This window comes from Oncorhynchus tshawytscha, unplaced genomic scaffold (assembly GCF_018296145.1).
Source record: "Oncorhynchus tshawytscha isolate Ot180627B unplaced genomic scaffold, Otsh_v2.0 Un_contig_3736_pilon_pilon, whole genome shotgun sequence".
Taxonomy (NCBI): domain Eukaryota; kingdom Metazoa; phylum Chordata; class Actinopteri; order Salmoniformes; family Salmonidae; genus Oncorhynchus; species Oncorhynchus tshawytscha.
This window is the reverse complement of record NW_024607589.1, coordinates 8193-29986: the sequence shown is the minus strand read 5'-3', so window position 1 is coordinate 29986 and position 21794 is coordinate 8193. Positions and strand designations below refer to the sequence as shown.

The 21794-nt window shown below is 42.7% G+C and overlaps 1 long non-coding RNA gene across 1 annotated transcript; it reads right to left on the bottom strand.

The window, feature by feature from the left end:
* Positions 1-629: 629 nt before the first annotated feature.
* LOC121842778 lies at positions 630-17392 on the bottom strand. Its single transcript, XR_006081316.1, has 2 exons — positions 17003-17392; positions 630-734 (listed from the first exon to the last, which is right to left on the bottom strand). It is a non-coding gene; the product is annotated as an uncharacterized LOC121842778 (long non-coding RNA).
* Positions 17393-21794: the final 4402 nt, after the last annotated feature.

Sequence of the window (21794 nt, the reverse complement as noted above, 5' to 3'; positions counted from 1 at the left end):
GATACATCAATATTATATAGTACCAAGCCTCTGTCTCCCTGGTATAGTGGATACAGTTATATTATATAGTACCAAGCCTCTGTCTCTCTGGTATAGTGGATACATCAATATTATATAGTACCAAGCCTCTGTCTCTCTGGTATAGTGGATCAATCAACAGAGTTATATTATATAGTACCAAGCCTCTGTCTCTCTGGTATTGTGGATCTGGTTAGCAGCTTCCCGCAGGACAAGTCCCAAATACTACCCGATCTCTTAAATAGTGCACTACTTTAGATGACAACCCAATGGTCTCTCTCTCTCTCCCCCTCCCTTCCTCTCTGGAGGAGAGGACTCCCTGTGGACATGGTCTAAACCTAATTCTATAACGCCCCTCTAACACAATCACTGTCCAGGAAGTAGATGATCTCATTATCAACTACAGTGTGTTGATTACATTTTCCCATCATGATAATAGTGTGTCTCTCTCTCTGTGGGTGTGTGTGTGTCTCTCTCTGTGGGTGTGTGTGTGTCTCTGTGGGTGTGTGTGTGTGTGTCTCTCTGTGGGTGTGTGTGTCTCTCTGTGGCTCTCGGTGTGTGTGTGTGTACGTCTCTGTGGGTGTGTGTGTGTTACCTGGTGTTTCTGCTGCTGTTGCTTGCTGAGGTTACGGCTGTAGGTGTTATACTTGACAATGTCCTGACTCATATCATCCACTCTGTCCATCAGGAGCTGCAGAGACTTCTCCAGGTGGTTACTGAGGGGAGATGAACTACACATTAAATTACATTCTCCAGGTGGTTACTGGGGGGAGATGAACTACACATTAGATGACATTCTCCAGGTGGTTACTGAGGGGAGATGAACTACACATTAGATGACATTCTCCGGGTGGTTACTGAGGGGAGATGAACTACACATTAGATGACATTCTCCGGGTGGTTACTGAGGGGAGATGAACTACACACTACAGATGCTCGGAACAGACAGTGGCGTCTGTCGTCCGAGGGGGGACAGGTTCACTCAGCCGCCCATAGCTCTGGTGTTTCCTCTCTCTCTCTCTCTCTCGGTCTCACACAGCCAAGGCCGCGGGACCAGACGGATTACCAGGACGGGTACTCAAGGCATAAAGGCTGACCCGCCGGGAAGTGCCTTCGCTGACATGTTCGACCTCTCCCTGACCCCAGTCTGTAAATACCCCCAGTCTGTAAATACCCCCAGTCTGTAAATACCCCCAGTCTGTAAATACCCCCAGTCTGTAAATACCCCCAGTCTGTAAATACCCCCAGTCTGTAAATACCCCCAGTCTGTAAATACCCCCAGTCTGTAAATCCTGAAGCTGGGCGACAGAAGAGGAAAGAACTGATCTCAGCCATGAAAGCTGCCAGAGCGGGCGGGGACATTGCTTACATCCACTATGACAGGCTCATTGTCCACCCCTCCCCTCCCAAAAGTCTGGAAGGGATGAGAGAGCCTATGGGTTCGTAGCTTCAACCCCGCAGCACAGCACACCAACTGACTGCTGAATGTATATTTATATTCTTCTTGCTTTCCTTGTTCTTTTCCATAGCTGCCCAGGAAAGGGCTGAAAACGGCCCATATAATGTCTGTCAACGAGAAGCTGCCCAGGAAAGGGCTGAAAACGGCCCATATTAATGTCTGTCTATGAGAAGCTGCCCAGGAAAGGGCTGAAAACGGCCCATATTAATGTCTGTCAACGAGAAGCTGCCTAGGAAAGGGCTGAAAACTGCCCATATTAATATATATTAATATATATATATATCAAATATATATGTTAATATATATATATATATATATATATATTATTAATAATAGTATATATTAATATATATATATATATATATATATATATATATATATATATATATATTAATTAATTTATATATATATATTAATATATATATATATATATATATATATAACATATATTAACATATATTAACATATATATATATTAACATATATATATAATATATATATTAACATATATATATTTTAACATATATATATATTAACATATATATATTTTTAACATATATATATATTAATATATATATATATATATAATATATATATATATATTAATATATATATATATTAACATATATATATATATTAACATATATTAATATATATATTAACATATATTAATATATATATATGTATTTATATATGTTAATATATATATATATATTAATATATATAAATATATATATATATTAATATATATTAACATATATTAATATATATATATGTATTTATATATAATATATATATATGTTAATATATATATATATATTAATATATATATATATATAATATATATATTAATATATATATATTAATATATATATGTTAATATATATATGTTAATATATATATATATGTTAATATATATATATGTTAATATATATATATGTTAATATATATATATGTTAATATATATATATGTTAATATATATAACCTTAGAAATAAGGGTCAGGAAATCAATAACTTGCTGACATCCGATAACATTTATATAATTAGCCTTTTCTGAGAATCACTTTGATGATACAGCAGCAGCAATACAAGGATACAACATCTATAGAAGAGACAGGAATGCTTATGGGGGAGGTGTTGCTGTATATATATATATTCAGAGCCATATCCCTGTAATGCTTAGAGAATATCTTATGGGGAGTGTTGCTGTATATATTCAGAGCCATATTCCCTGTAATGCTTATGGGGGAGGTGTTGCTGTATATATATATATTCAGAGCCATATCCCTGTAATGCTTAGAGAATATCTTATGGGGGAGGTGTTGCTGTATATATTCAGAGCCATATTCCCTGTAATGCTTATGGGGGAGGTGATGCTGTATATATATATATTCAGAGCCATATCCCTGTAATGCTTAGAGAATATCTTATGGGGGAGGTGTTGCTGTATATATTCAGAGCCATATTCCCTGTAATGCTTATGGGGAGGTGTTGCTGTATATATATTCAGAGCCATATTCCCTGTAATGCTTATGGGGGAGGTGTTGCTGTATATATATTCAGAGCCATATCCCTGTAATGCTTAGAGAAGATCTTATGGGGGAGGTGTTGCTGTATATATATTCAGAGCCATATTCCCTGTAATGCTTATGGGGGAGGTGATGCTGTATATATTCAGAGCCATATCCCTGTAATGCTTATGGGGGAGGTGATGCTGTATATATTATATTCAGAGCCATATCCCTGTAATGCTTAATGCTTATGGGGGAGGTGTTGCTGTATATATTCAGAGCCATATCCCTGTAATGCTTAGAGAATATCTTATAGGGAGGTGTTGCTGTATATATTCAGAGCCATATTCCCTGTAATGCTTATGGGGAGGTGTTGCTGTATATATTCAGAGCCATATTCCCTGTAATGCTTAGAGAAGATCTTATGGGGAGGTGTTGCTGTATATATTCAGAGCCATATTCCCTGTAATGCTTATGGGGGAGGTGTTGCTGTATATATTCAGAGCCATATTCCCTGTAATGCTTATGGGGGAGGTGTTGCTGTATATATTCAGAGCCATATTCCCTGTAATGCTTATGGGGGAGGTGTTGCTGGTGTTGCTGTATATATATATATTCAGAGCCATATTCCCTGTAATGCTTATGGGGGAGGTGTTGCTGTATATATTCAGAGCCATATTCCCTGTAATGCTTATGGGGAGGTGTTGCTGTATATATTCAGAGCCATATTCCCTGTAATGCTTAGAGAAGATCTTATGGGGGAGGTGTTGCTGTATATATATCAGAGCCATATTCCCTGTAATGCTTATGGGGAGGTGTTGCTGTATATATTCAGAGCCATATTCCCTGTAATGCTTAGAGAAGATCTTATGGGGGAGGTGTTGCTGTATATATTCAGAGCCATATTCCCTGTAATGCTTATGGGGGAGGTGTTGCTGTATATATTATATTCAGAGCCATGTTCCCTGTAATGCTTAGAGAAGATCTTATGGGGGAGGTGTTGCTGTATATATTCAGAGCCATATTCCCTGTAATGCTTAGAGAAGATCTTATGGGAGAGGTGTTGCTGTATATATATATATTCAGAGCCATATTCCCTGTAATGCTTAGAGAAGATCTTATGGGGGAGGTGTTGCTGTATATATTCAGAGCCATATTCCTGTAATGCTTATGGGGGAGGTGTTGCTGTATATATATATATATTCAGAGCCATATTCCTGTAATGCTTATGGGGGAGGTGTTGCTGTATATATAGAGCCATATTCCCTGTAATGCTTATGGGGGAGGTGTTGCTGTAATATTCAGAGCCATGTTCCCTGTAATGCTTAGAGAAGATCTTATGGGAGAGGTGTTGCTGTAATATTCAGAGCCATATTCCCTGTAATGCTTAGAGAAGATCTTATGTCAGGTGTTATTGATGTGTTGTGGTTGCAGGTTCACTTGGCAGATCTAAAGCCTTTTATTGTGGGGTGTTTAATCAGGCCACCAAGTGCTAGCAGTCAGTATCTAAATAATGTGTGAAATGCTTGATAGTGTTCGTGATGTAAACAGAGGTCTACTTTCTCAGGGGACCTGAATATTGAATCTGGTTTTCAATCAACCCACTCAACAGGAAGCTTCACTGTAACCAGTGTCTGTAATCTGGTTCAGGATGTATCCACTAATAATAATAATAATAAACACTACAGGAACAAGATCATCCACGTGTATCGATCACATTGCTACTAATACCGTAGAACGTTGTTTATCCGTACCCATTGGATGCAGTGATCACAGTATAGCGGCTATATACAGGAAGGACAAAGCTCCAACAGCTGGGCCTTAAATAGTATATAAGAGATCATACAAAACATTTAACTGTGACTCTTATGTGGATGTTGTTAAACATATTTGTTGATGTGATTAATAAGGAACATCCAGACGCTCCTCTTGATGAATATATTAAAATAGCTTTTTCCAATTATTGATAAACAAGTACCTGTTAAGAAACTGACTGTTAGAACCGTTAAGGCTCCGTGGATCGATGAGGAGATGAAGAAACCGACTGTCAGAACTGTTAAGGCTCTGTGGATCGATGAGGAGATGAAGAAACTGACTGTCAGAACTGTTAAGGCTCTGTGGATCGATGAGGAGATGAAGAAACCGACTGTCAGAACTGTTAAGGCTCTGTGGATCGATGAGGAGATGAGGAGACTGACTGTCAGAACTGTTAAGGCTCTGTGGATCGATGAGGAAAGGAGACTGACTGTCAGAACTGTTAAGGCTCCATGAATCGATGAGGAAATTAAGAAACTGTATTGGTTGAAAGAGACGGGACACAAGGAAGTGGCTAATAAGTCTGGCTGTACATCTGACTGACCGACTTCCTGCGAAGTAAGAAACGATACGACTCGACTCGTCAACAAAAGAAGAAGAAACTGTGACGATGAAGCCAAGATCAACAACATAAAACGTACTTTAAATGGAATTATGGGTAGAAAAGACTGATTCTACTCCGTCTTTCAGCGAATCAGATGGCTTATTCATCACAAAACCATTTGATGTTGCCAATTAGGTTTATGATTATTTCATTGCCAAAGTGGGAAAGTTTAGGAGGGGGAAAAAATGCCAGTGAGCAACTGTGCTCATGCATAAAACAACTAATGCAGATTGATTTGATTTGATTTGATTTGATTTGATTTGATGAAAAGGAAACAATTTGCAATTTGATCAAGTTAGCGAGGGAGATGTGGATCAATCAATCAATAATGAACAACCCTCCTGGCATTGACAACTTAGAAGGAAAGCTAGTGAAGATGGTAACTGACTCTATAGCCACTCCTAATCGGTCATTATCTTTAATCTGAATCTAGAGGGGAGTCTGTCTTCCGTCTAGGCCTGACGACAAAGTCATTCCGCTCCCCAAGAGCGGTAAAGGGGCCTTTAAAAATGGCTCTAACGGCAACACCTTTCAGCTTGTTGCCAGCTCTTAGAAAACTGTTTGGGTGGAGAGAAAAAAAAGAGAAGTGTTTCGACCAAATACAAGACTATTTCTCTGTAAACAAATTAACAACAGTCTTTCAGCATGCTTATAAAAGAAGGGTACTCAACATGTACTGCACTGACAAGTGACTGGTGATTGGTTGAAAGAATAAGACGATTGCTTGATGACAGCTTTGCACACTCTTGGCATTCTCTCAACCAGCTTCATGAGGTAGTCACCTGGAATGCATTTCAATTAACAGGTGTGCATTGTTAAAAAGTTAAATTTGTGCCATTTCTTTCCGTCTTAAGGAGTTTGAGCCAATCAGTTGTGTTGTGACAAGGTAAGGGGGGGATATACAGAAGATAGCTCTATTTGGTAACAGACCAAGTCCATATTATGGCAAGAACAGCTTAAATAAGCAAAGAGAAACGACAGTCCATTACTTTAAAAGACATGAAGTCATGAAGGTCAGTCAATGTGGAGAATTTCAAGGAAGTTTCTTCCAAGTTCCAGTCGCATAAACCATCAAGCGCTACGATGAAACTGTCTCTCATGAGGACCGCCACAGGGAAAGGAAGACCCAGAGTTCCCTCTGCTGCAGAGGATAAATTCATTAGAGTTTACTGCACTTCAGATTGCAGCCCAAATAAATGCTTCACAGAGTTCCAGTAACAGACACATCTCAACATCAACTGTTCAGAGGAGACTCGTTAAATTGGTCTTTCATGGTCGAATTGCTGCAAAGAAACCACTACTAAAGGACACCAATAATAAGAAGAGACTTGGGCCAACAAACACAAGCAATGGACATTAGACCGGTGGAAATCTGTCCTTTGGTCTGATGAGTCCAAATGTAAGATTTTTGGTTCCAACCGCTGTGTCTTTGAGAGACGAAGAGGAGGTGAACGGAGGATCTCCACATGTGTGGTACACACACACACACACACACACACACACCCGTTCATAAGTTTGGGGTCACTTAGACGTGTCCTTGTTTTTGAAAGAAAAGCTAATATTTTGTCCATTAAAATAACATCAAATTGATCAGAAATACAGTGTAGACATTGTTAATGTTGTAAATGACTATTGTAGCTGGAAACGGCTGATTTTTAATGGAATATCTACATAGGCGTACAGAGGCCCATTATCAGCAACCATCACTCCTGTGTTCCAATGGCACGTTGTGTTAGCTAATACAAGTTTATCATTTCAAAAGGCTAATTGATCATTAGAAAACCCCTTTTCAGATGTGCTAACATAATTGCAAACTGTTCTGATTAAAGAAGCAATAAAACTGGCCTTCTTTAGACTAGTTGAGTATCTGGAGCATCAGCATTTATGGGTTAGATTACAGGCTCAAAATGGCTAGAAGCAAAGACCTTTCTTCTGAATCTCGTCAGTCTATTCTTTTTCTGAGAAATGAAGGCTATTCCATGTGAGAAATTGCTAAGAAACTGAAAATCTCATACAACGCTGTGTACTACTCCCTTCACAGAACAGCACAAACTGGCCCTAACCAGAATAGAAAGAGTGGGAGGCCCCGGCGCCCAACTGAGCAAGAAGACAAGTACATTAGAGTGTCTAGTTTGTGAAACACATGCCTCACAAGTCCTCAACTGGCAGTTTCATTAAATAGTACCCGCAAAACACCAGTCTCAACGTCAACAGTGAAGAGGCGACTCAGGGGTGCTGACCTTCTAGGCAGAGTTACTCTGTCCAGTGTGTGTGTTCTTTTGCCCATCTTAATCTTTTATTTTTATTGGCCAGTCTGAGATATGGCTTTTTCTTTGAAACTCTGCCAAGAAGGTCAGCACCCCGGAGTCGCCTCTTCACTGTTGACGTTGAGACTGGTGTTTTGCGGGTACTATTTAATGAAGCTGCCAGTTGAGGACTTGTGAGGAGTCTGTTTCTCAAACTAGACACTCTAATGTACTTGTCCTCTTGCTCAGTTGTGCACCGAGTCAGTCCACCTTGTGAATGAATGGAAGAATCGCTCTACAGATTTCTCTCTACACTGATCTCCTTCACCTCAGAACAGAGTGTTTTGGATTAAAAAAAAAATTCACATCTCTCTTATAACCTGCACTCAATTAACCTTCCCTCTCACGCCCCTGCTCCTTGTTCACAACCCTTTCAGAGAGGGCTGGGGCACAGGAGAGGGCCTGCTGAAACCCCTTTCAGAGAGGGCTGGGGCACAGGAGAGGGCCTGCTGAAACCCCTTTCAGAGAGGGCTGGGGCACAGGAGAGGGCCTGGTAGAAACCCTTTCAGAGAGGGCCTGGAGAAAAACATTATGTTTTAGTGCTTCTGAATGGAAGGGACCAACACTATGGACTAATACCACAACACTATGGACTAATACCACAACACTATGGACTAATACCACGACACTATGGACTAACACCACGACACTATGGACTAATACCACAACACTATGGACTAATACCACAACACTATAGACTAATACCTCACAATGTAGACTAATACCACAACACTATGGACCAATACCACAACACTATGGACTAATACCACAACACTATGGACTATTACCACAACACTATGGACTAACACCACAACACTATGGACTAACACCACAACACTATGGACTAACACCACAAGACTATGGACTAACACCACAACACTATGGACTAATACCACAACACTATGGACTAATACCACAACACTATGGACTAACACCACAACACTATGACTAATACCACAACACTAACTACCACAACACTATGGACTAATACCACTATGGACTAATACCACAACACTATGGACTAATACCACAACACTATGGACTAATACCACAACACTATGGACTAATACCTCACACTGTAGACTAATACCACAACACTATGGACTAATACCACAACACTATAGACTAATACCACAACACTATGGACTAATACCTCACACTGTAGACTAATACCACAACACTATGGACTAATACCTCACAATGTAGACTAATACCACAACACTATGGACCAATACCACAACACTATGGACTAATACCACAACACTATGGACTAATACCACAACACTATGGACTAACACCACAACACTATGGACTAACACCACAACACTATGGACTAACACCACAACACTATGGACTAACACCACAACACTATGGACTAACACCACAACACTATGGACTAACACCACAACACTATGGACTAACACCACAACACTATGGACTAACACCACAACACTATGGACTAATACCACAACACTATGGACCAATACCACAACACTATGGACTAATACCACAACACTATGGACTAATACCACAACACTATGGACTAACACCACAACACTATGGACTAACACCACAACACTATGGACTAACACCACAACACTATGGACTAACACCACAACACTATGGACTAACACCACAACACTACGGACTAATACCACAACACTATGGACTAATACAACAACACTATGGACTAATACCACAACACTATGGACTAATACCACAACACTATGGACTAATACCACAACACTATGGACCAATACCACAACACTATGGACTAATACCTCACACTGTAGACTAATACCACAACACTGTGGACTAATTAAACACTATGGACTAATACCACAACACTATGGACTAACACCACAACACTATGGACTAATACCACAACACTATGGACTAATACCTCACACTGTAGACTAATACCACAACACTATGGACTAATACCTCACAATGTAGACTAATACCACAACACTATGGACCAATACACCACAACACTATGGACTAATACCACAACACTATGGACTAATACCACAACACTATGGACTAACACCACAACACTATGGACTAACACCACAACACTATGGACTAACACCACAACACTATGGACTAACACCACAACACTATGGACTAACACCACAACACTATGGACTAACACCACAACACTATGGACTAACACCACAACACTATGGACTAACACCACAACACTATGGACTAATACCACAACACTATGGACCAATACCACAACACTATGGACTAATACCACAACACTATGGACTATTACCACAACACTATGGACTAACACCACAACACTATGGACTAACACCACAACACTATGGACTAACACCACAACACTATGGACTAACACCACAACACTATGGACTAACACCACAACACTACGGACTAATACCACAACACTATGGACTAATACAACAACACTATGGACTAATACCACAACACTATAGACTAATACCACAACACTATGGACTAATACCACAACACTATGGACCAATACCACAACACTATGGACTAATACCTCACACTGTAGACTAATACCACAACACTGTGGACTAATTAAACACTATGGACTAATACCACAACACTATGGACTAACACCACAACACTATGGACTAATACCACAACACTATGGACCAATACCACAACACTATGGACTAATACCACAACACTATGGACTATTACCACAACACTATGGACTAATACCACTATGGACTAATACCACAACACTATGGACTAACACCACAACACTATGGACTAACACCACAACACTATGGACTAACACCACAACACTATGGACTAACACCACAACACTATGGACTAACACCACAACACTACGGACTAATACCACAACACTATGGACTAATACAACAACACTATGGACTAATACCACAACACTATGGACTAATACCACAACACTATGGACTAATACCACAACACTATGGACTAATACCACAACACTATGGACCAATACCACAACACTATGGACTAATACCTCACACTGTAGACTAATACCACAACACTGTGGACTAATTAAACACTATGGACTAATACCACAACACTATGGACTAACACCACAACACTATGGACTAATACCACAACACTATGGACCAATACCACAACACTATGGACTAATACCACAACACTATGGACTATTACCACAACACTATGGACTAACACCACAACACTATGGACTAATATGGACTAACACCACAACACTATGGACTAATACCACAACACTATGGACTAATACAACAACACTATGGACTAACACCACAACACTACGGACTAACACCACAACACTACGGACTAATACAACAACACTATGGACTAATACCACAACACTATGGACTAATACCACAACACTATGGACTAACACCACAACACTATGGACTAACACCACAACACTATGGACTAACACCACAACACTATGGACTAACACCACAACACTATGGACTAATTAAACACTATGGACTAATACCATAACACTATGGACTAACACCACAACACTATGGAGTAACACCACAACACTATGGAGTAACACCACAACACTATGGACTAACACCACAACACTATGGACTAACACCACAACACTATGGACTAATACCACAACACTAGGACTAATCCACAACACTATGGACTAACACCACAACACTATGGACTAATACAACACAAGAGATCCTCTCTTCTAATAGGCCGAACCTGCCAACAGGAATGAGATATAATATGTTATAAATAATGGCAAGGACATGTCACGATGACTGTTAGTGACACCTGGTTTTAGAAGGAACAAAACACTGTTCTCAGAATATGACGATGACAAATGTGGCCGATGTGAAGACGACACAGTGGAAATGACATCAAATCTATTTCCTGTTAAGATGTGAAGCATCTCTGTCCACACGGACAGAAGGACCAAGCAACGCACGAGGCAATCTGACAACTTCAGAAAACCCATTTGGCCAGACATTTCATGGCTAGACTCCGCAACAGGGCCCCACAGGGGAGGAGAGAGAGAGAGAGAGTTCAGAACTATTCATACTCCTTTACATATTCTATATGTTGTTGTGCAACAGCCTGAATTCAAAATGGATTCCATTTATTTAAAACAGAAAGTCGCCCGACTTCACACAATACCCCCATAATGACAAAGTGAAAACATGTTTTTAGATTTTTTTTTTTGAAAATGAAATATTTAATTTCTATAAGTATTCTCACACACACACACACACACACACACACACACACACACACCCTTTGTAAAAGCACTTTAGGCAGTGATTACAGCCGAGGGTTTTCTGTGGATGTCTCTAAGAGCTTCCCACACCTGGAGTGTGCGCAAAACAACATTATCATTTTTTACATTTTATGATTCAAGCTCTGTCAAATTGGTTGTTGATCATTGCCATAGATGTTCAAGTAGATTTAAATCTAAACTGTAACTCGGCATCTCAGGAATAGTCACTGTCTTCTTGGTAAGTAACTCCAGTGTAGATTTGGCCTCGTGTCTTAGGTTATTGTCCTGTTGAAATGTGAATTAATCTCCTAGTGTCTAGTGGAAAGCAGAACCGGGTTTTCCTCTAGGATTTTCCCTGTGCTTAGCTTCATTCCATTTTTTTTTAATCCTGAAAAACTCTTTAGACCTTAGCGATTACAAGTATACCCATAACTTGATGCAGCCACCACTTTGCTAGGAAATATGTAGAGTGGTACTCAGTAATGTGTTGTAATTGCCCCAAACATAACACTTTGTATTCAGGACCAAAAATCTATTGCGTTGACATTTTTTTATGTGGAATATAATATGCAGGGAGGCAGGGCCTAGTGGTTAGAGCAGGGTAGCCTAGTGGTTAGAGCGTAGAGGCGGCAGTGGTTAGAGCGTAGAGGCGGCAGGGTAGCCTAGTGGTTAGAGCGTAGAGGCGGCAGGGTAGCCTAGTGGTTAGAGCGTAGAGGTAAATCTGTCGTTCTGCCCCTGAACAGGCAGTTAACCCACTGTTCCTAGGCCATCATTGAAAATAAGAATTTGTTCTTAACTGACTTGCCTAGTTAAGAAAAGGTAAAAAATATATATAATTCTGTACAGGCGTTTTTCTTCCCACTATGTCATTTCGGTTAGCATTGTCGAGTATCTACACCGAACAAAAAATATAAACGCAACATGTAAAGTCCCATGTTTCATGAGCTGAAATAAAAAGATCCCAGAAATGTTCCATACGCAAATATGTTTAGATCCCTGGTAGTGAGCACTTCTCCTGTGCCAAGATAATCAATTCACCTGACAGGTGTGGCATATCAATAAAGTGATTAAAAAGCATGATCATTACACAGGTGCACCTTGTGCTGGGGACACTCTAAAATGTTAAAAATGCGCAGTTTTTGTCACACAAAACAATGACACACAGATGTCTCAAGTTGAGGGAACGTGCAGTTGGTATGCTGACTGCAGGAATGTCCGCCAGAGCTGTTGCCAGAGAATTTAATGTATGTCAGAAAGACCAACAGTTCATAACTCACTCTGTCTTCTGCATGTTTAATGAGGACCACTGTTAATCTGTTGGCAATCAATAATGAAGTGAATACCTAGGATTAATTCAAAATGGCACCCTATTCCCTATATAGGGCCGTCTGGTCAAAAGTAGTGCGCTTTATAGGGTATAGGGTGCCATTTGGGATACAAACTGCTCTAAATGAATCAAAGCGCCTCAGAGGAATCTCCATTATCACAGTTAAAGAGGGAGTAGTGAGGGAAATGGCTTTTATAACACAGAGAGAGGGAGTAGTGAGGGAAATGGCTTTTATAACACAGAGAGAGGGAGTAGTGAGGGGAAATGGCTTTTATAACAGAGAGAGAGGGAGTAGTGAGGGAAATGGCTTTTATAACACAGAGAGAGGGAGTAGTGAGGGGAAATGGCTTTTATAACACAGAGAGAGGGGAGTAGTGAGGGGAGAGGGGAGTAGTGAGGGGAAATGGCTTTTATAACACAGAGAGAGGGGAGTAGTGAGGGGAAATGGCTTTTATAACACAGAGAGAGGGAGTAGTGAGGGGAAATGGCTTTTATAACACAGAGAGAGGGAGTAGTGAGGGGAAATGGCTTTTATAACACAGAGAGGGAGTAGTGAGGGGAAATGGCTTTTATAACAGAGAGAGGGAGTAGTGAGGGAAATGGCTTTTATAACAGAGAGAGAGGGAGTAGTGAGGGGAAATGGCTTTTATAACAGAGAGAGGGAGTAGTGAGGGGAAATGGCTTTTATAACAGAGAGAGAGGGGAGTAGTGAGGGAAATGGCTTTTATAACAGAGAGAGAGGGAGTAGTGAGGGGAAATGGCTTTTATAACACAGAGAGAGAGGGAGTAGTGAGGGAAATGGCTTTTATAACAGAGAGAGGGGGAGTAGTGAGGGAAATGGCTTTTATAACACAGAGAGAGGGAGTAGTGAGGGGAAATGGCTTTTATAACAGAGAGAGAGGGAGTAGTGAGGGAAATGGCTTTTATAACACAGAGAGAGTGAGTAGTGAGGGGAAATGGCTTTTATAACACAGAGAGAGGGAGTAGTGAGGGGAAATGGCTTTTATAACACAGAGAGGGGGAGTAGTGAGGGGAAATGGCTTTTATAACACAGAGAGGGGGAGTAGTGAGGGGAAATGGCTTTTATAACAGAGAGAGGGGAGTAGTGAGGGGAGAGGGAGTAGTGAGGGGAAATGGCTTTTATAACACAGAGAGAGGGGTAGTGAGGGGAAATGGCTTTTATAACAGAGAGAGAGAGGGAGTAGTGAGGGGAAATGGCTTTTATAACACAGAGAGAGAGGGAGTAGTGAGGGAAATGGCTTTTATAACACAGAGAGAGAGTAGTGAGGGGAAATGGCTTTTATAACACAGAGAGAGGAGGGAGTAGTGAGGGAAATGGCTTTTATAACACAGAGAGAGGGAGTAGTGAGGGGAAATGGCTTTTATAACAGAGAGAGGGGAGTAGTGAGGGGAAATGGCTTTTATAACAGAGAGAGGGAGTAGTGAGGGGAAATGGCTTTTATAACACAGAGAGAGGGAGTAGTGAGGAGAAATGGCTTTTATAACACAGAGAGAGGAGTAGTGAGGGGAAATGGCTTTTATAACACAGAGAGAGAGTAGTGAGGGGAAATGGCTTTTATAACACAGAGAGAGGGAGTAGTGAGGGAAATGGCTTTTATAACACAGAGAGAGAGTAGTGAGGGGAAATGGCTTTTATAACACAGAGAGAGAGGGAGTAGTGAGGGGAAATGGCTTTTATAACACAGAGAGAGAGTAGTGAGGGGAAATGGCTTTTATAACAGAGAGAGAGGGAGTAGTGAGGGAAATGGCTTTTATAACAGAGAGAGGGGGAGTAGTGAGGGGAAATGGCTTTTATAACACAGAGAGAGGGAGTAGTGAGGGGAAATGGCTTTTATAACACAGAGAGAAGGAGTAGTGAGGGGAAATGGCTTTTATAACACAGAGAGAGGGAGTAGTGAGGGGAGAGGGAGTAGTGAGGGGAAATTGCTTTTATAACAGAGAGCCTAGGAGGAGGAGGTAGGAAAGCAGTCCATTTGGTGTTCAGTATGTGGACTAAGACAGACATGGCTGGTAGTTTATCTACAAAGTGCGTAGGGGGTAGTGCGTAGGGGGTAGCGCGTAGGGGGTAGCGCGTAGGGGGTAGCGCGTAGGGGGTAGCGCGTAGGGGGTAGTACCAGTGTTATCCATTAGTGCCAGGTGTCGGCTAAACAGACATTTTCAGCCGGCTACATTTTCCACTTAAATTAACTAGGCTACTTTCCAATTGGCTCGTCAGAAAAAAGGTCTGCCTCGTTAGTATGAACGATATGCATCTTCTAGCCATCTAGCGACAGGACAGGCAGCTGTCAGTCACAAAATGAGCCATGACAGGGAAACACATCTGGTGTGTCAGCCTGCTGTCTGTCCTGCCTCTCAGGACCTAGGCGTGTGTCTGCTGTCTGTCCTGCCTCTCAGAACCTGGGTGTGTGGGCTCTGTGGTTGAAGTCAGATTTCTTCACACGGAGGGAGAGAGCATGACGCTCCATCGTCTCTGAGTGGATTAGCCCGCCCCAACACAACCCCGCCCCCACATAACGAGGTAAGGATTAGCCCGCCCCCACATAATGAGGTAAGGATTAGCCCGCCCCCACATAATGAGGTAAGGATTAGCCCGCCCCACCACATAACGAAGTAAGGAACAGCCCGCTCCCCCTCCCCAACATAACGAGGTAAGGATTACCCCCACATGAGGTAAGGATTAGCCCCCCACAGCGAGGTAAGGATTAGCCCCCCCACATAACGAGGTAAGGATTAGCCCCCCATAATGAGGTAAGGATTAGCCCCCCCACATAACGAGGTAAGGATTAGCCCCCATAATGAGGTAAGGATTAGCCCCCCCATAATGAGGTAAGGGTTTTGGGATTCAGATGTGGGGTAAGATGGACCTGGTTGGTTAGATAATAGACACAATGAGACAGCCAGAGCACAGCACCACCCTGTGACCAGGGCACTAGGATAGACAGCCCCCACATCAACCCCTAGCCCCTACCTTCTAGGGCACTAGGGTAGACAGCTCCCACATCAACCCCGAGCCCCTACCTTCTAGGACACTGGGATAGACAGCTCCCACATCAACCCCGAGCCCCTACCTTCTAGGGGTAGACAGCTCCTACATCAACCCCTAGCCCCTACCTTCTAGGGGTAGACAGCACCCCACATCAACCCCTAGGGCACTAGGGGTAGACAGATCCCACATCAACCCCTAGCCCCTACCTTCTAGGGGTAGACAGCTCCCACATCAACCCCTAGCCCCTACCTTCTAGGGGTAGACAGCTCCCACATTAACCCCTAGCCCCTACCTTCTAGGGCACTAGGGTAGACAGATCCCACATCAACCCCTAGCCCCTACCTTCTAGGGCACTAGGGTAGACAGCTCCCACATCAACCCCTAGCCCCTACCTTCTAAGATAGACAGCTCCCACATCAACCCCTAGCCCCTACCTTCTAGGGGTAGACAGCACCACTAGGGTAGACAGCACCAAGTCACATACCTGCTGGAGAGGTTGAGCAGTTCGTGTTTGTCGGCCACAGTACACTTTTCCTCCAGTTCCCACATCAACCCCAAGCCCCTACCTTCTAGGGCACTAGGATAGACAGCCCCCACATCAACCCCTAGCCCCTACCTTCTAGGGCACTAGGATAGACAGCCCCACATCAACCCCTAGCCCCTACCTTCTAGGGCACTAGGGGTAGACAGCACCAAGTCACATACCTGCTGGAGAGGTTGAGCAGTTCGTGTTTGTCGGCCACAGTACACTTCTCCTCCAGTTCCCACATCAGAACGTTGATCAGGTGGGAGTTCTTGATCACGATGGGAACCTCCTCGAACATGTGCTCAAAACCAATCATGGCCTTCTTCAATCTGGGGAGGAGGGAGAGAAAAGAATCACTTCAGTTCAATTCATAGTCAATGACATTCAAACCAGTTCAACCCAGTTCAACTCAAAGTCAATGATTCAACCCAGTTCAATTCAAAGTCAATGATTCAACCCAGTTCAATTCAAAGTCAATGATTCAACCCAGTTCAATTCAAAGTCAATGATTCAACCCAGTTCAACCCAGTTCAATTCAAAGTCAATGATTCAACCCAGTTCAATTCAAAGTCAATGATTCAACCCAGTTCAACTCAAAGTCAATGATTCAACCCAGTTCAATTCAATTTGATTGCCAGCTCTACAAAATGTAGTTGAACTAATTTGCCATGTGTGTTTATAAAACTGGATCATGTTGACAACAGTCGTGGTAAACTGAGGGTAGAGACATAGCAGACAGAGTCTAGTCTAAAACGGGATCATATTGACAACATAACAGACAGTAGTGTCTAGTCTAAAACTGGACCATATTGACAACATAACAGACAGTAGTACTACTTCAGTGCAGTCTCTCTTCCTGTAGAGTCTAGTCTACTTCAGTGCAGTCTCTATCTTCCTGTAGAGTCTAGTCTAATTCAGTGCAGTCTCTCTCTTCCCGTAGAGTCTAGTCTACTTCAGTGCAGTCTCTATCTTCCTGTAGAGTCTAGTCTAATTCAGTGCAGTCTCTCTCTTCCTGTAGTCTAGTCTAATTCAGTGCAGTCTCTCTCTTCCTGTAGTCTAGTCTACTTCAGTGCAGTCTCTCTCTTCCTGTAGAGTCTAGTCTACTTCAGTGCAGTCTCTCTTCCTGTAGTCTAGTCTACTTCAGTGCAGTCTCTCTCTTCCTGTAGAGTCTAGTCTACTTCAGTGCAGTCTCTCTTCCTGTAGTCTAGTCTACTTCAGTGCAGTCTCTCTCTTCCTGTAGAGTCTAGTCTACTTCAGTGCAGTCTCTCTCTTCCTGTAGTCTAGTCTACTTCAGTGCAGTCTCTCTCTTCCTGTAGAGTCTAGTCTACTTCAGTGCAGTCTCTCTCTTCCTGTAGTCTAGTCTACTTCAGTGCAGTCTCTCTTCCTGTAGTCTAGTCTACTTCAGTGCAGTCTCTCTTCCTGTAGTCTAGTCTACTTCAGTGCAGTCTCTCTTCCTGTAGTCTAGTCTACTTCAGTGCAGTCTCTCTCTTCCTGTAGAGTCTAGTCTACTTCAGTGCAGTCTCTCTCTTCCTGTTGAGTCTAGTCTACTTCAGTGCAGTCTCTCTTCCTGTAGAGTCTAGTCTAATTCAGTGCAGTATCTCTCTTCCTGTAGAGTCTAGTCTACTTCAGTGCAGTATCTCTCTTCCCGTAGAGTCTAGTCTACTTCAGTGCAGTCTCTCTCTTCCTGTAGAGTCTAGTCTACTTCAGTGCAGTCTCTCTTCCTGTAGAGTCTAGTCTAATTCAGTGCAGTCTCTCTCTTCCTGTAGAGTCTAGTCTACTTCAGTGCAGTCTCACTCTTCCTGTAGAGTCTAGTCTCTCTCTTCCTGTAGAGTCTAGTCTACTTCAGTGCAGTCTCTCTCTTCCTGTAGTCTAGTCTACTTCAGTGCAGTCTCACTCTTCCTGTAGAGTCTAGTCTACTTCAGTGCAGTCTCTCTCTTCCTGTCTAGTCTACTTCAGTGCAGTCTCACTCTTCCTGTAGAGTCTAGTCTACTTCAGTGCAGTCTCTCTCTTCCTGTCTAGTCTAATTCAGTGCAGTCTCTCTCTTCCTGTAGAGTCTAGTCTACTTCAGTGCAGTCTCTCTTCCTGTTGAGTCTAGTCTACTTCAGTGCAGTCTCTCTTCCTGTAGTCTAGTCTACTTCAGTGCAGTCTCTCTCTTCCTGTAGTCTAGTCTACTTCAGTGCAGTCTCTCTCTTCCTGTAGAGTCTAGTCTACTTCAGTGCAGTCTCTCTTCCTGTTGAGTCTAGTCTACTTCAGTGCAGTCTCTCTCTTCCTGTAGAGTCTAGTCTACTTCAGTGCAGTCTCTCTCTTCCCGTAGAGTCTAGTCTACTTCAGTGCAGTCTCTCTCTTCCTGTAGAGTCTAGTCTACTTCAGTGCAGTCTCTCTCTTCCTGTTGAGTCTAGTCTCTCTCTTCCTGTAGAGTCTAGTCTCTCTCTTCCTGTAGAGTCTAGTCTCTCTCTTCCTGTAGAGTCTAGTCTCTCTCTTCCTGTAGAGTCTAGTCTAATTCAGTGCAGTCTCTCTCTTCCTGTAGAGTCTAGTCTACTTCAGTGCAGTCTCTCTCTTCCCGTAGAGTCTAGTCTACTTCAGTGCAGTCTCTCTCTTCCTGTAGAGTCTAGTCTAATTCAGTGCAGTCTCTCTCTTCCTGTAGAGTCTAGTCTACTTCAGTGCAGTCTCTCTCTTTCCGTAGAGTCTAGTCTACTTCAGTGCAGTCTCTCTCTTCCTGTAGTCTAGTCTACTTCAGTGCAGTCTCTCTCTTCCTGTAGAGTCTAGTCTAATTCAGTGCAGTCTCTCTCTTCCTGTAGAGTCTAGTCTCTCTCTTCCTGTTGAGTCTAGTCTAATTCAGTGCAGTCTCTCTTCCTGTAGAGTCTAGTCTACTTCAGTGCAGTCTCTCTCTTCCTGTAGTCTAGTCTACTTCAGTGCAGTCTCTCTCTTCCCGTAGAGTCTAGTCTCTCTCTTCCTGTAGTCTAGTCTACTTCAGTGCAGTCTCTCTCTTCCTGTAGTCTAGTCTACTTCAGTGCAGTCTCTCTCTTCCCGTAGAGTCTAGTCTCTCTCTTCCTGTAGTCTAGTCTACTTCAGTGCAGTCTCTCTCTTCCTGTAGTCTAGTCTACTTCAGTGCAGTCTCTCTCTTCCTGTAGTCTAGTCTACTTCAGTGCAGTCTCTCTCTTCCTGTTGAGTCTAGTCTACTTCAGTGCAGTCTCTCTCTTCCCGTAGAGTCTAGTCTACTTCAGTGCAGTCTCTCTCTTCCTGTAGAGTCTAGTCTACTTCAGTGCAGTCTCTCTCTTCCTGTAGAGTCTAGTCTACTTCAGTGCAGTCTCTCTCTTCCTGTAGTCTAGTCTAATTCAGTGCAGTCTCTCTCTTCCTGTAGTCTAGTCTACTTCAGTGCAGTCTCTCTCTTCATGTAGAGTCTAGTCTCTCTCTTCCTGTTGAGTCTAGTCTACTTCAGTGCAGTCTCTCTCTTCCTGTAGTCTAGTCTACTTCAGTGCAGTCTCTCTCTTCCTGTAGTCTAGTCTACTTCAGTGCAGTCTCTCTCTTCCTGTAGTCTAGTCTACTTCAGTGCAGTCTCTCTCTTCCTGTAGTCTAGTCTACTTCAGTGCAGTCTCTCTCTTCCTGTAGAGTCTAGTCTACTTCAGTGCAGTCTCTCTCTTCCTGTAGAGTCTAGTCTCTCTCTTCCTGTAGAGTCTAGTCTACTTCAGTGCAGTCTCTCTCTTCCTGTAGAGTCTAGTCTCTCTCTTCCTGTAGTCTAGTCTACTTCAGTGCAGTCTCTCTCTTCCTGTAGAGTCTAGTCTCTCTCTTCCTGTCTAGTCTACTTCAGTGCAGTCTCTCTCTTCCTGTAGAGTCTAGTCTACTTCAGTGCAGTCTCTCTCTTCCTGTAGAGTCTAGTCTCTCTCTTCCTGTTGAGTCTAGTCTACTTCAGTGCAGTCTCTCTTCCTGTAGAGTCTAGTCTACTTCAGTGCAGTCTCTCTCTTCCCGTAGAGTCTAGTCTACTTCAGTGCAGTCTCTCTTCCTGTAGAGTCTAGTCTACTTCAGTGCAGTCTCTCTTCCTGTAGAGTCTAGTCTAATTCAGTGCAGTCTCTCTCTTCCTGCCTTTCATTTAAAAGACAAAAACAGCAGCTTATAAAACATCAAAAACAGCCACATGGAAAGAACCCATCATAGAAAACTGAAGCCCTCCTTTGAAATGATGTATTATTCAGATTGTCCTCATAATAACGGTGGTGAAATGAGTCTTCGCCAGCCGAGCAATAGAGCTGCTATTGTCCTCCTGGTCTTTCAATCAGCAGCGTATTGAGAGACACACTGATGAGGACCCGGTGCATTAGAAACTAACAGGGTTCCCTAGTCATTATCACAACATAGCCAAACATTATCACAAAACAGACACCAAAAAAAAGAGCGTTTCTCATTGGACAAATTCAGGCGGTGTCTCGTTCCCTCCCACTCGGTGCCTATAATGAACACGGCCCAGCAAAACCAATAAAAAGCTTGACAATGAACTGGACAGAGAGTCAGGTGGAGTCAGTGGCGAAGCAACCAGCCAATAAATGAGCAACTGACCACAGAGAGGAAATAACTACTAGGTGGGTGGGTGGATGGGTAGGTAGATTGGTAGGTAGGTGGGTGGGTAGGTGGGTAGGTAGATGGGTAGGTAGGTAGATTGGTAGGTAGGTAGGTAGGTGGGTAGGTAGGTAGGTGGGTGGGTAGATGGGTAGGTAGATGGGTAGGTAGGTGGGTGGGTAGATGGGTAGGTAGATGGGTAGGTGGGTGGGTAGATGGGTAGGTAGGTGGGTGGGTAGATGGGTAGGTAGGTGGGTGGGTAGATGGATAGGTAGATGGGTAGGTAGGTGGGTGGGTAGATGGGTGGGTAGATGGGTGGGTAGGTAGGTAGGTGGGTGGGTGGGTAGATGGGTAGGTAGGTAGGTAGGTGGGTGGGTGGGTAGATGGGTAGGTAGGAGGTGATATGGTCCTTGACTAGTC